The sequence below is a fragment of the Propithecus coquereli genome, unplaced genomic scaffold, assembly GCF_000956105.1.
Source record: "Propithecus coquereli isolate 6110/MARCELLA unplaced genomic scaffold, Pcoq_1.0 Scaffold7, whole genome shotgun sequence".
NCBI classification, from domain to species: domain Eukaryota; kingdom Metazoa; phylum Chordata; class Mammalia; order Primates; family Indriidae; genus Propithecus; species Propithecus coquereli.
This window is the reverse complement of record NW_012153062.1, coordinates 18,892,910-18,907,239: the sequence shown is the minus strand read 5'-3', so window position 1 is coordinate 18,907,239 and position 14,330 is coordinate 18,892,910.

Genomic DNA, 14,330 nt, shown 5'->3' with positions numbered 1-14,330 from the left:
TCCAAATTGCTGTCCATAAACAGAAATACAGAGCTTTTAAAGGGAGGGCCCTCAGTTCCAGGATATTTTTATTAATGATTCTAATCATCCCATCTCTGCCAAAGACAAAGCCATGACCTCTGCTCACCTGGGAGGCCCACCCAGACTTCCTCTGGCCAGGTACCAGGGCTAGGATGGAGCCCCAGGGCCTGGCATGGAGCCCACAGTTCAGCTAAGCTATCTCCTTTAACACAAAAAAGACAAGACTCTCCCCTGTCCCTGCTGACCACGTGCCCTGAGGTAGGGATGCAGGTCTCAGGTTCCAAAAAGAGTGGGGTAAGTTTTAAAGAGACAGAAAATATCTTTTGATATTTTTTTCCAGGCCATTTCCTCTATTATATATTCTCCACTCCCAATTTTACGCTTCCATATCTATGGGAGGAGGTGTGACATAGCCATCAGGTTACTTCCTGCTGAAATGGCAGCAACATTTGGATGGAAGGTTTATACTTATGTATGTCATTGAAAGCTTTAGAAGTATATTTACAACAACTTACAATGAGCATAATGTGGAACATTCCAGATGAACAAGACTGTTCATCTAAAAAGTACAGTTGAATGTCCACTCCCCTGGATTCAACTCCCCTGAATTAAGAAGAGAAAATGAGATTCCTATTTTAATTGGCTTTCAGAAGCCTCAAAGAGTAAACAAGATTTGAATATGACTTTTTAAAGATCCATTGTGAAAAACTAATGACTCTTTATTTTGGGGTACCCATTCACTAGTGAATTTTTTCCTCCCATGGACAACAGTTACTTTTTTGTTTGTCTCATTTTTTCTTTGAACTAAGAACTTGGTTTAACTTTCTGCTTGTCAGGGTCATGAAGCTTATTGGGGCTGCAAGAAAGGCAACCAATCAAAAGGTTGGTAGCCCCAAGAACATGGCCAGTCAGAACAGTGGGTTAGACCCTATTTGCATCTGGTATATGGCCAGACAGAGATGTGGATTGCACCCTACTTGTGGCTAGCATACTGACTGTTGCCAACTCTCAGAGGTGTTGTCTTGACAAGTCATTCTCTATTTTGCTGTCTTTGAAAATGACTTTAGACCATGAAAGGGATGCATATTTTCACTTCCTCTTTGGAGGTGACTCAGGTATCCATGGTTAAAGTCAAAAAAGGCTTACTAGCTTTAGTCTTGGGTCACTTGTTAGGTATACCTTTGGTTTAGAACTTCGGTTCATATTAGAACTATCCACAATTGAGTCCAGGCATAGAAAATGCTTTTCTTTGTTTTATTTGTTAGTGGGCTCCATCTTGGAGGCAATAATATAATTAAGAAACAAGCTAAGTTGAAAAGACTGCCTATAAAACTAAATTGGTCTTCAAAATACCAGTTTCTGGCATTTTGCTGGCTATTTTGAAACTCTTTGGAAAAGAAATTTATATCTATAAAAGAAATCTACCTTTGTAAGGGTGTCTCCCTCTCTGCACCTAAATCCCTGGAGACTTTTCCCACTGTAAGTGGGAAAGGCATAGGTATAAATCCCCATAACAAGCCTCAGCCTTGACTAGTCTTCCTATTTATAACTTTCTTTGTAACCACAAATAATGGTGTTTATACCTAAATTCTGTGCCTCTGAGATATAACTTTTTTACCTTATTTCATGTAAAAGTCATCCCTTTGGTAGTATAAATTGAGAATCGCATGGCTAACATTTGTTCAGGGTGATGAAACTAGTAATTAAAATATTGATAGTATGAATGGAATAAAATATATATATAAGTGCTCATATAAAAATTCTCTCAGAAAATAGAAACTAACTCAAATATCGTTTAGTTCATATGATTTGAGATGGACTAAGGTAAATAAAGCTAATTTAAAAATTGTCAGTGAAATAAAAACAGACATGCTTTCAGAATTGTCAGCGTTAATTATAATACAAGCAGGTATTTTTATCTAGATTTACTAATCAAACTAGCTTGTTATCTCCTAGATGTATAAGACCATAAAGCTATAAATCCAACCCAAGAGCAGAATACACAACGAAGATAAATTAGTTTCTTTGCTTTTTTGATATTTTAAACATTCGCCTGATTTGTTAAAAAACCATCTTAAGATGATGGCTAGCCTTGTTTCCCATAAGCAATTCAAACATTATCATTAAGAAGTAAATTAAGTGAATTTAAATGAGGTAAAATTTTATAGGTGAACTTGTCAAAGTAACTTGAAGTTTTAAAGTCATGTTAAATTAAATAATAAATAATTATGAAATGTTCAAGTTGTTTCTAAATAACATTAATTGCTGAACATAAGTTTTAAAATATATATAATTTGGCATCTTATTTTTGTATGGTATAGAAAAGCTATATATATTTGGGTCTATTAGTAAGCATAGAAAAATTGTTCTAAAAGGAGGCACTGTTTTTAAAAATTTGAAATGTATATTCATAAAATGTTGATATATGACAGTTTGAAATTGCTTACTTCCTAGATTTTCACTGGAAATTAAGGTTACTGAGAGTTAAAAACATTTTAATCAACATATGGTAATTGAAACTAAAAAAAAGGAAACAATTTCATATGTAAAAAAAAGTAAGACATGTTTTTGATAAGAGAAGCTATGAGATATGGAAGATGTGTTTTGGTTAGGGGAAAAAGAAAGTAATTTTTTTCCAGAAGTAAAATGACTGGTTGTTCCAAAAAAAAAAAAAAAGAAAGAAAGAAAGAAAGATAAAAAGAAAATAACTAAAAGAATAAGAAATTGTCAAATGTTTGTGGAAGGTGAATTTTGTGAAAAGAATTTTATATAAGATCTAGTTGGCTAAAATTAAAAGAAAATTATATGTTTTTCTAAAAATTTGACCATTAATATAAAAATACACTAATGCAAAACTAGAATTTGATCCTCTCTGTTGAAACAACAAGGTTTTCTTGGAGTATTGATTTGCTCTTAATAGAAAACATAGATGCTTCTGGACTTATGATGAATTTATAGCCTAATAATCTCATCACAAATTGAAATTAGCATAAGTCAAAAATACATTTAATGTGCCTAACCTAACAAACATTGTAGCTTAGCTAAGACTATCTTAAACATTCTTAGAACACTTATCTTAGCCTACAGGTGGGCAAAGTCAACTGGAAACAGAGCAGACTCTAGAGTATTGGTTGTTTACCTTCACAATCAGATGGCTAATGATAAATAGGTATAATACCACTGTTTACTGAATACATATCACGTTTGCACCATCATAAAGTTGAAAAATCATAAGTCAAACCATCATGAGCTGAGCACTATCTATAGTATTAATAAAAGGTTTTCTTTACCTTATAGGAAGCAAATATTCTGTGTTTTAAGAATATTATATCTTTTGCTTCATGTCTTGTTCTATTAGTTCTTTGCTTGCTTAAGAAAAGTGAGTCTCCACAATATTAAAAGAGTTAAGGGTTTTCTACAACCATATAACCTTTCTATATTTGTATTTAAATTTCTGTCATTTTGGAATTATTTCAGAGTGATCTATGATCCAATTTAATCAAGTGTTTTAAATCTTTTGGCATTTTTGACAAACTTCCCAAAATCAAATTCTGGAATCAAGATTTTTTGACCTCTAACTAACTTTGGGACATTTCGTAAAAGCCTCGGAAAATCTAAAAGAGACGTATTAAACCAATTAAGCTTATTATATATGTTAAATTATATGGGAAAGATAATATCAAAATAAGAAATTATGTTTAACTTTCTTTGATTTATATTTGTATGGATATGTTATAATATGTCTTCCAAAATTATATGAAATTTCTAGAAATTTATTATATTAGATATAATTATAAATATATTATTAATTATAACATTATTATTATGTTAAATTATTTTTTGTAAATCATAAAAATAACCAAATTCCTTGTAAACTGTGTCATTATTATAATGAACTCTCATCAGATTTTAACTATGGCCATTCTAAGTCTTTGTCATTCTCTGAGTTACTGTTTTGATTCTTCTCTAAAACTATTTGCAATCAGTTACAATCCTAAATAGCATTTTCTTCAAAGAGTTTTTGTTTATTGGAAAAGACACATGCAAAAGGATTCTCCCCAACCTCACTGGAAGGACACATAGCAGGTCTTGTTAACCAACTCTCGTGCCACCAAGCTTAGAAGGATTGATTCCTGGATACATGTACTCCATCACTAAAATCTTATTAAACCTGTTCATGAGTTAAAACTAAAAATTTCCAGGAATTGAATCGGGTGACATCTATGGTAGACAGCTTACTCAAGATGACTGGACTAGTCCTGCATATTTTTTTTTTTTCACTGTTATGTTTTAATTTTCTCTTTCCCTCTTCCTGGAAAGATATTTCCTTTATCCACATTTTCCGGTCTATTGCCTACTAATTCTTGTATCTGTCATTAGACCCCTAATCTGTCCATGATGCTAGTGACCCTTTAGTTCACCCTGTAATTAACTTCACTGGTATTCCACCACCAAATGACTGTTCCAGTTTCATACCTGGACCTTTTTATAGATTTAAGTTTTCCCATTACCCTTTAATGCTTACACATTGTTTAACTTGGTTAAACCAGAGGCCTCCTAGTTAGGCCTCTGGGATCTGCAATGAGCCAAATTTACAAACCTCTCCTTCGGGATCGCTGATATTTGCAAATAAGATTATTGGAATGAATTCCAACAAAAAGCACTATTAATTGGATGTAATAATAAAACATACACATGGCTTAACTCAACTCTATGTAGAACTCTTACCTCCAAAAAATCCTATGTACCCCTCCTGGATACATTTGAATTTGTGGAACTGGAAACTCAATTTGGGGCACAAATGGTTTAGATACATGGATAATGAGAGGCCAACGTGGACAAGAATATTTGACCACTTTGTTGTCAGTAAATAACAGACCCCAAACTGATCATTGGAGTAATCACTGGACTAGTTCCCTTTCACTACATGAAAGGGTCAAATGTGAGTTACCTGGTGAATCAGGGGACTTTAGATTTGCTTCATTTTTTAGAACTTTGTGTCTTGTTTGGTATTGTTGCAAATGAAGAAATGATAAAACTATGTGTTACTCTATGAATCATTACAGACTCCATTGCAGAGACTAGCTCCACACAGCAGCACTCATTGAATTCTATTGCTAAAGTGGTTTTACGTAATAGAATAGCTCTTGATTACTTACTAACTAGACAAGGTGAAGTCTGTGTTATTGCTAATACCACATGCTATACCTGGATAAATTCTTCTGGGGAAGCTGAGAATCAATTATACAAAATAAAATAACAAGCCACATGGCTACAACAGGTCTCACCCAACCTCCATGGTCATTTGACTTGTTTAATTGGTTGACTTTAAGCCTAGATTCCTGGCTTAAAACAATTAAGCAAACCAAGGTTATCATATTTCTATTAATTTTGCTCTAATTTTGCTGTATCTTTTTAAAGCTTTGTACCTGTTGACTGTCAAATTTCTGCAAAAATACAACTTCTGGAATCTATGGTAGGCAAAACTATTAATGATGAGCTAGAATAAAAAATCTACCCCAGAATGAAACTTGCTTTTCTCTGCCATGTTTCTGGTTAGAGCAAAAGAGGAAATATATCTCCCCTAAGAACTCTTCAGTACAAATGCTCACATGGCTCGAAATAGAATTCTCACTATTTACCTCCAAATTGATGATTTAGTTTAAAGCCTGTGTCTCATTAGTGGCCCATGTAGCTGACAAAAGCAAACTCAAATGATCTCTGGAAGAATACTCATTAAACACAGGTCTCAAATAATTTCCACTAATAAGTTCACAATAAAAGACCAAGGAAATCATTAGTGAGAGTCATCAGAAACAATAAACTATTGAATCAGACCCACTATAATACACTAATAATATAAGTAGGTACAAACATAAGAATGCTTTATATTTTTAAAAAAGTGACAGGAGTTTAAAGTCTGATAAAGAAAAGAGATATTCTAAACTGACATGGATGATATAAAAACAAATTAAATAGATCTCCCATAATGAAAAATATAATAAAGTAGAAATTTGATAAATATACATAAGCTTATTAAATAAGCTGACAAGAACAGTAAGCAAATGAAATATGAATCCACAGTAAACTAGAATGTAGCACAGAGTTAAATAATCATAATTAAAAATACAGTCATGAAATGAAGAAGATTTTAAGAGACATGGAGGATTAAGTGGGGACAACTTACCTAAATATAATCAGAGTGCTCTAAGGAGAAAAATATAGAGAATGGTGGCAGGGCAATGTTCAATAAGATAATAAATTTTCCGTGAGTAGTAAAAATAATTATCAGGCTCAGTAATCCTTGGCCAAAAATTAAAAACAAATCCATGCCTGATATAATATAGTAAAATTGTGACACACTAAAGACAAAAGTGTATTAAAAGCAACTCAGGAGAAGAACGGATTTCCCACAAAGAAAAATGATTTTCAGACTGACATTTGATTATTCAATATTAATAGGAAGCCAGAAGCTGCAAAATAATATCTTCAGTATATTGATAAACAACTGACAAATTTGTAATTTATATAAAATTGTTTCCAAAAGCTAGCATACACACACATAAAAGTCCCAGGTGATCAAAACCAAGAAAGGAAAGAGTTAAAAAATAGTGTAGATGGGACAAATTGCAGAGCAAAACCAAACAATTAAATATCAACTCTAATACTCTTAGTAGTAAGCATAATTGCAAGCACTGTCAAGGTAAATGGAATAACTAAGTTAAAAAATATTTCATGACAGATATTTAAAATTTTAGCTATTTGTTCAAAGCAAACCTAAAACATAAAAACACACTTTTGTTTTGTTTTTATAAAATGATACTAAACACATACAAATTTTAGCCAAAAGAATTTTGGTATAGTATATTAATCAAGCATACAATAATAACATAAAAAACCCCAAAATTCAGCAGCAAACAACTTTTATTATATTTTGCTCAAATATCTACATGTGAACAGAGGGTCAGCTGATCCATTCTGTTCATCTCTGCTAGGCTCCCCTTTATATGTGGGAGTTGGCTGGTCTTGGCTGAACTCAGGTTTGCAACTTGGCTCTGTACTAACTGTTTCTCATCTTCCTTGTGGGCCCATCAACTCAAGTTCAACTGTGCAAGTCCTCATCAAACTTCAGCTTGCAGTATATCTGCTAAGATACCATTGGCCAAAGCATATCCCATGGAGGAGTGAGTATAGTCTGATCACATTGAGAAGATGGTGTATGAGAAAGGGTATGAATCCTCAATCCAATTACTGAAAAAGGAGTGAAAAATTGGAATTATTTCACAATTTACCAAAAGTCATTGTATCTATCAAAACTGACTTCATGAAAAAGACAGTAGTAGATATAGTACTACTGATTTATAGAATGTTTAATTCACAGGGAAAGAATGATTTTAAAATAATTCGTTAAATAACATATATGTTTATAATATAAAAAGTAAATGTGACTAATATAGATGGAAAGTAAATCCACAGAGTTGGTTTTAACCGATCTGTCTCAATAATTATGATTAATCAAAGAGAAAATCAGTAAGGTCTTGATCAGCACTGTCCAGAAGAGGTGCGAGAGCCACATATGTGAGCTTAAAGGTTCTATTAACCAGATTAAAGGAAGTAAAAAAAAAAATGCAAATTTAATTTAAATAACATATTTAATTTTATATATCTAAAACATTATCATTTTAACAAGTAATCAATATAAAATATGTCATTCCATTTTCCATTATTGCCTTACACTGCATTTATTTTTATGGGAATAGAATGGAGGAATAAGTCATTGGTTAAGGGGAGGTAAAGAATTAATAGATCAGCATGTATCTAAAGCTTTTCAATAAAGATAACAGAAGTTGGGGCAAAGAGAAATATTTAGAGTCAGATGCTGAAGTTTTCATTCATAAGTGGAGTTCACTGGATGACAGAATATGAGTCTCAAAGAAGCAGATTTGTTTCCTGTATTTTAATAAGTTGAAAATTTGAGGGAGATTCTGGAGGCAGACACATAAAGCAAAAAGGATACTGATTGCTCCTGATTTTGCCATGTTTGGGATGTGTGAAGATGAACTTTACCCAAGAGGGCAATCAGAGGGATTGATAATATGGCCTGAGAGAATAGCCAAGTTACAGCAAGGGCAAAAAATGGAGGGAAATTTTGAAAAGAGATTGAGAATATGATGGGAATTGTCAGTCACCGAAAAAGTATTCCAAAAGGCTAAGTGGAGCAGAGAGAAAGAGAGAGAGAGAGTGCAGAGGGGAATGGAGGGAAGAGAGAGGGAGACAAGAAGTTGGGGAATTCGTTCCATTAAAGAGATGACACAGCAGGAGAAGGACTGTGTGGGAGAAAAATAGATAAGAATGGCAAGGAAAGCTTGGCCTATGTGCCTTTGTCCATGCTTGTTTCTATTCCTGTGCTCTCCACTTTCCCTATTTTGAATCTTCATTGAAATCTAAACAGACTTTATTATTCTGACAGCACAGTCATTGTAGTTATTTCTATTCATGTTCTTTTCCCTTTAACAGATGGTAAGCTCCTGGACAGGTATTAGGTATTATTAGCTTTTACTTTCTCAGTTTCTAAGGAGTGTCTGAGACATACTAAGTGCTTAAGATTTGCTTCAGGAATGAATTATCTTTTGACTATGTGCATTTGTATATGGAATGGGGCCCATAGTTCTAAGAGTTGCAAGTATGAGCTGAGAGCATAGTTTCTTCCCCTTTTTTCTAAAATGAAAGAGTTTGTCCAGAATGATCACTATGATTCCCTCCAGCTAAAAATTTTATCACTTCTAAGTGACTAATCCTTTTATTTGTTCAAACATTTCACTATTGGCTTCAAGTTTCCGCTTTCTCTGCTAAGATGTCTAAGCTAGCTTTGAGGATTTTTGACACTGATCTCCATTTTGGAAGCCTTCCATGTCAAACACTGTTATCACCCACTTCTCTTTTCAATTTTCAGAAATGCAAAGTTAAATTATTATATTAACTACCTTGAAGAAAAAAAATAAGACTATGAACCATCTAGCTCTAAATATCATGTAGATGCTATTTAAATATTTCTTAAAACTTAATACCTTTTAACATTAGGCTTTAAGTTATTTAAGTCAGCACCTAAAAGGTCATAGCACTTTTGTCTTTTATGAGCAATAAGGCACTGTAGAAACCTAAAATAAACAATATCTATGATAAATTAAGTCTCTAGGAAATGAATTCTGGAAGATTTCAACACAGATATTCACCAAACACTTTGGAAATTCAATTAGATAGTGTGTTTAGGGTTCTTATGTGCAATGATTACATATATTAAAGGATTGTACACAAGGATTTCTATAAACACATTCTGCAGAAGATAATATTTTGAGAGTCAATATAAACAACACTGTTTAACAAAATCTTCTCTTCTGGCTTAGTTTTTCTTTACTGTTGTTATGTCCTAGAATTCTGCCATGCTCTTGATCCCTGACGGTTTGACTTTGAAGTCACCACGAAGAACATTTGATCATGTTTGAAATATTTACTTGTTTGATATAAAGTTTGGATTCTATAAAAACACTACTTCTGAAGTGTTTAGCATGGGGGGGTGTCCAAATATTTTGTCATCAAAAGGGAATTATGAATGAATAAAAATTGAAATAAAAAGAGCTTTAAGGACATAGACTATACAGATGCTTTTTAATTTGACCAGGTCCCATTTATTTTTGTCATTGCTGTGATCGCCTTTGGGATCTTCTTCATAAATTCTTTCCCTGTGGGATACTACTCAGCCCCCCAAAACAATGGTGATCTAGCACCTCTTGTATTATCCTGGATAGAGCTGGAGTCCATTCTACTAAGTGAAGTTATCACAAGAATGGAAAAACAAGCACCACATGTACTCACCATCAAACTGGTATTAACTGATCAATACTTATGTGCACATATAGTAGTAATATTCATTAGGTGTTGGGCAGGTGGGAGGAGGGAGGAGGGGATGGGTATATTCACACCTAATGGGTATAGTGCACACCGTCTTGGGGACGGGGCACCATCTGACTGGGGCAGGGCAAAGGTGATATATGTAACCTAAACATTTGTACCCCCGTAATATGCTGAAATAAAAAAAAAGGACATAGACTAATCAACCAAAGGGAATAATAAGTTCAACTCATGTTCATATGTTCTAATTAATTGCCTATTGTTTGGACAGAATTGATACCCTCAACGAAAGTGTCAATGACAGCAAGGCCTCCCTCTTTATTCTATGACTCAACGCACCATTCAGCTGGTTAAAAAGAGTTTTGTTTACCATTTGAATGTTCTGTCTTTATCTCTTAATTTTCTCTGAGACACAGTATTACAGCAATGATCATATGGAATAGTTGGTAAGTGGCATAGGGCAGAGAGAGCAATAAATCTTAAAGTGTCGTGCAGGGATCTCTGGGTTGTGTGGATGGTTCTTGAGTCCAGAAAGTTTAAGAGCTTCTGGAATGGACTTTTCCTGTGTCAAAAATTTCTTATTTTCACTTACTAATTTTTCCACTCAGTGCTGGAGAAGAGGGAGCACACGAATTACTTGGCCACAGATAATTTTCTTTTGTATCTTGTTATGTCCCAGAATTCTGCCATGCCCTTTGATTCACACCTTTTGTCTACCCAGTAGTAGTACTTTACATCATTGTTCTCATAGCCATTTGAAAATTTTAGATAAAACTTCAGAAATAAGGAAAGGGGACATCATGTTCTTCACTGGGAAAATTTTGTCAAGTTTTCAAACACTAAAGAGCAGCTGGAACACGCAAATCACATGTAATGATATAGATTATAAAAAGTGTAAAAGCTAAAATCAGTAAATTCAATGGCTTTCATATTGAATCATATAGTAGCTGGCCTTTGGTATGCCACACCAGAATTTCAGTCATCATTTTAATGAGCTATTTTCACAAAATCTTCATTTATAGATGTATGAGTTTCCTAGGGCTGCTGTAACAAATTACCACAAATTTGGTGGCTTAAAACAAGAGAAATTAATTTTTATACAGTTTTAGAGGTCAAAAATATGAAAACAAGATGTTGGCATGTTCATGCTATCTTCAGAGTCTTCCAGAGATAATTTGTTCTTGCCTTTTCCAGCTTCTGGTAACTCCCGCCAGGCATTCCTTGGCTTGTGGCCACATCACTCCAATCTCTGCCCCCAAGGTCACATTACATCCTCCTTTTCTTTCTCTCTCTTGTAATGAGACATGTGATTGAGAGTTAATTATATCTTTTGCTATATAAGGTAATATTCACAGGTTTTAGGTATTAGGACTTAGACACATCCTCTTGGGTTTGGGGCCCACCATTTAGCCCACTAAAATAGTCATACCAAACCTTATTTTTAATATAACTCTATTTAAAGATAATGTCTTTTATGAAAGGGAAAATAATAAGATGAAAAGAGTAAATCATTACATACTATTCCTCTTCAAGTGAATACTTAGAAGTGTGATAGCTTTTAATATTTTCAGTTTTATCAATGTTTGAGCTTATTACTGTAGGCTCTAATAGTATGCTCAGAATTAAAAAAAAAATTGCTTGTCATATATTTTCCAGGAAAACCAGGACTTAATCTAGAAATTGCTTCATTGTTGAATTTATAAAATTCACTTCTTCCAAAAATAAAGGGGGAACAAATAGGCTGTTTATATGAAAATGATGACTTCATGTCACGTATCAGTTTTCTTTCGGAGAGGATTCACAAGCCACCATTTTGCCCTAGGGAAACATGTTGCCATTTTCACAGCAAAGTGGTTTTTTTTGTACAGTGAAATGACAGTTTTCTTCAACAGTAAAACTGAATTAACTTCTGAGGGAAAAATGCAGTAAAAATGTCAAACTCATAAAATATATCATATTTTGAACATCTGCGCATGTTTTTGACTGACCTGACCAAGAAAGAAAATGTCCTCAAGGTACTTGTGATTGAGGGACTAGGTGGTTGAAGGACAGGTGGGGGTGAGGATGGGAGGACTAGGGATACAGGGGAAGGAATGTAAGTGTAAGAGGAGAAACTGTATCTAGGTTATAGGTATAGAACTCATGATGTGGAGCTATTTCTGGATGATAAGAATGGATACATTTCTTATTTATGCAATACCATCTTAGTTGAAAATATCTGTGCAAGTCTAGAGTCAAAGTAACACAGATTTAAACTAGAAAGGCTGATATGTTTCAGAGGAAAGTCTTCCTTCCTTACTCCCCTTCGTCCTGTCTTTCTTCCTAGCTCCCTCCCTCTTTACCTTCCTTCCTTCTCTAATGATTTTCTGCTAGTATCTCCTGGAAAAATATAAATCCTACTTTTAAGAATAGTGTTTTCAGTTAATTGTGACTTTATACATAGCCACCACGTTATAGCTTGCTCACTCATTTATGAATTGCATGCTGACTATATGTTCTCTCAGAGAAATGGTTTGGCGTACTGAAAACTGTGTTTAGTCATAGCCATTAAATGCATGGGTGTGAAATAATGTAACCCATGAGAATGAGACATTATGAATCTTTATATTCTGTTAAAAGAAGATTTCAAAGCACAAATGATGCTTCCTTTTAATTTTATAAGTAGAGCTAATCCATCCTTTTCCCTCCTGACCAATGTAACAAAACCAGAGAAATTCCACACACTGCCCCACCATGCATGACACAAGAGAAGAAGAGTATGAGATATCATTAATAACAATAACAGCTTTTGTGTATAACTGTGTATAATTCTTTATGAGTTATAGAACTATTTCATATTCCTTGTTTAATTTGGCATCATGATGCCCATTGCAATAAATAGAAAAGATAGTCATACTTTCAGTATTTTTTAGATAGACATAGATCCAGAATCAACCAGAGCTACTATGTGCTGGTACAAAATATCAGGCTCACTGCAGAAAGGGTAGATGTTTGTGTGTACAACTGTGGCTTAATATAACAGAGAACATTTCAGGAAGCTGAGTCTCAGCTCAGTCATGCTACATACTGTTTGACTCAACACTCAGCATAAGTAGCTTCATATTCCTGGGCCTCCATTCTCTTTTTTATAATAAAGAGGGAATGAATAGTCTATGATTTCTCAAATTCTTTCCAATTCAGAGAAGCTCAAACTGTAGAAACCCTTTTCCGCAAGAGCCTTGCCTGCCCTCTGTTCATGGGAGAACCCTATCTTTCCTCTTTAAATTTCTCTTACTCTGGCTAATAAGAGTACATTTCATTTTTGGTGCCAAAACATATCTCAGTGTGACTTAAGCCAATAGGATCATTTGGAATAAGAGGACAATTCCAGAGCTCTGAAGTTTTTTTTTTATTATTATTACTTAATTCAGTTATTCATAAGGGAGCACCTTACCCTCTTAGGTGTTCCTTTTTTATTAGCCATCTTCCACTGGAGGAAGCATCTTGTTCTAACCCTTTCAGTGCCATATCCTATTATAATCAGCCAGCTGCTCAGGTGAATACATTTAATTTTCAACCAGACTAATGTGCAAGATATGACTGGAATAGAACTTCCACATAACTGGAGTTCTTCAAAGTTAATAATATAATTGCAGCTGGAAACAAATTGAAGTCCATATGTTTTTCACATATCCTTGAGAAAATTCAGGTGTTTCCTAGTTAATATTGAGAGAAACATGGAGGACTTGACATATAGTTCCAACTTCTGCCCAGGCCTCTGCTAAGGCACCTGTTTGGGCCTGTATTCATGTACATATCCTTATAAAGTCTCCTAAAGAAATCAAATACTCTATAGCATCATCTACCAGTTTACCTTTGGGGTTGTGTGAAAGAAAGCATATTTATTCAAAGAAAGCATGCTGTAAAACAGATATAATCTCAGAATGAATACAGAGTCAAAGTTTAGCGAAAAGGCAAAAATTATTAAATTAAATTCATCCACTAGGTACTAACATTCTTCAAAGAGCTGTTTTTCGAAATTGTTTAACAAAAGTGAAGTTATAAGTTGTTAGGAAAAGAAGTTAAAGTCCTTTCTTAAAACAATAAGTGTTTGCTGTATTTGTGCATCCAGCTATTCATGCATTTGAACCTTTTTTCCTGTTCATATTCTATTCCTCCAATTTCCCAAAATGGACACATTTTTAAAACACTTGAAAAAAGTCAATAAAGTTAGAATATTTTATTTAAGAAATAAATACTGGAAGGAAGCAATAAGATTTATTTGTATATTCTTTGTCCCTTTTTCTACAGCAGCTCTTGTGGCAGCCAATCCATATTTCATTTTTGACTTGTTTTGTGGGTAATAGTAAAGTTTTGGCTACAGTTTCAAGTATTTTCCAATATATGGTGTCTTTTTAAAA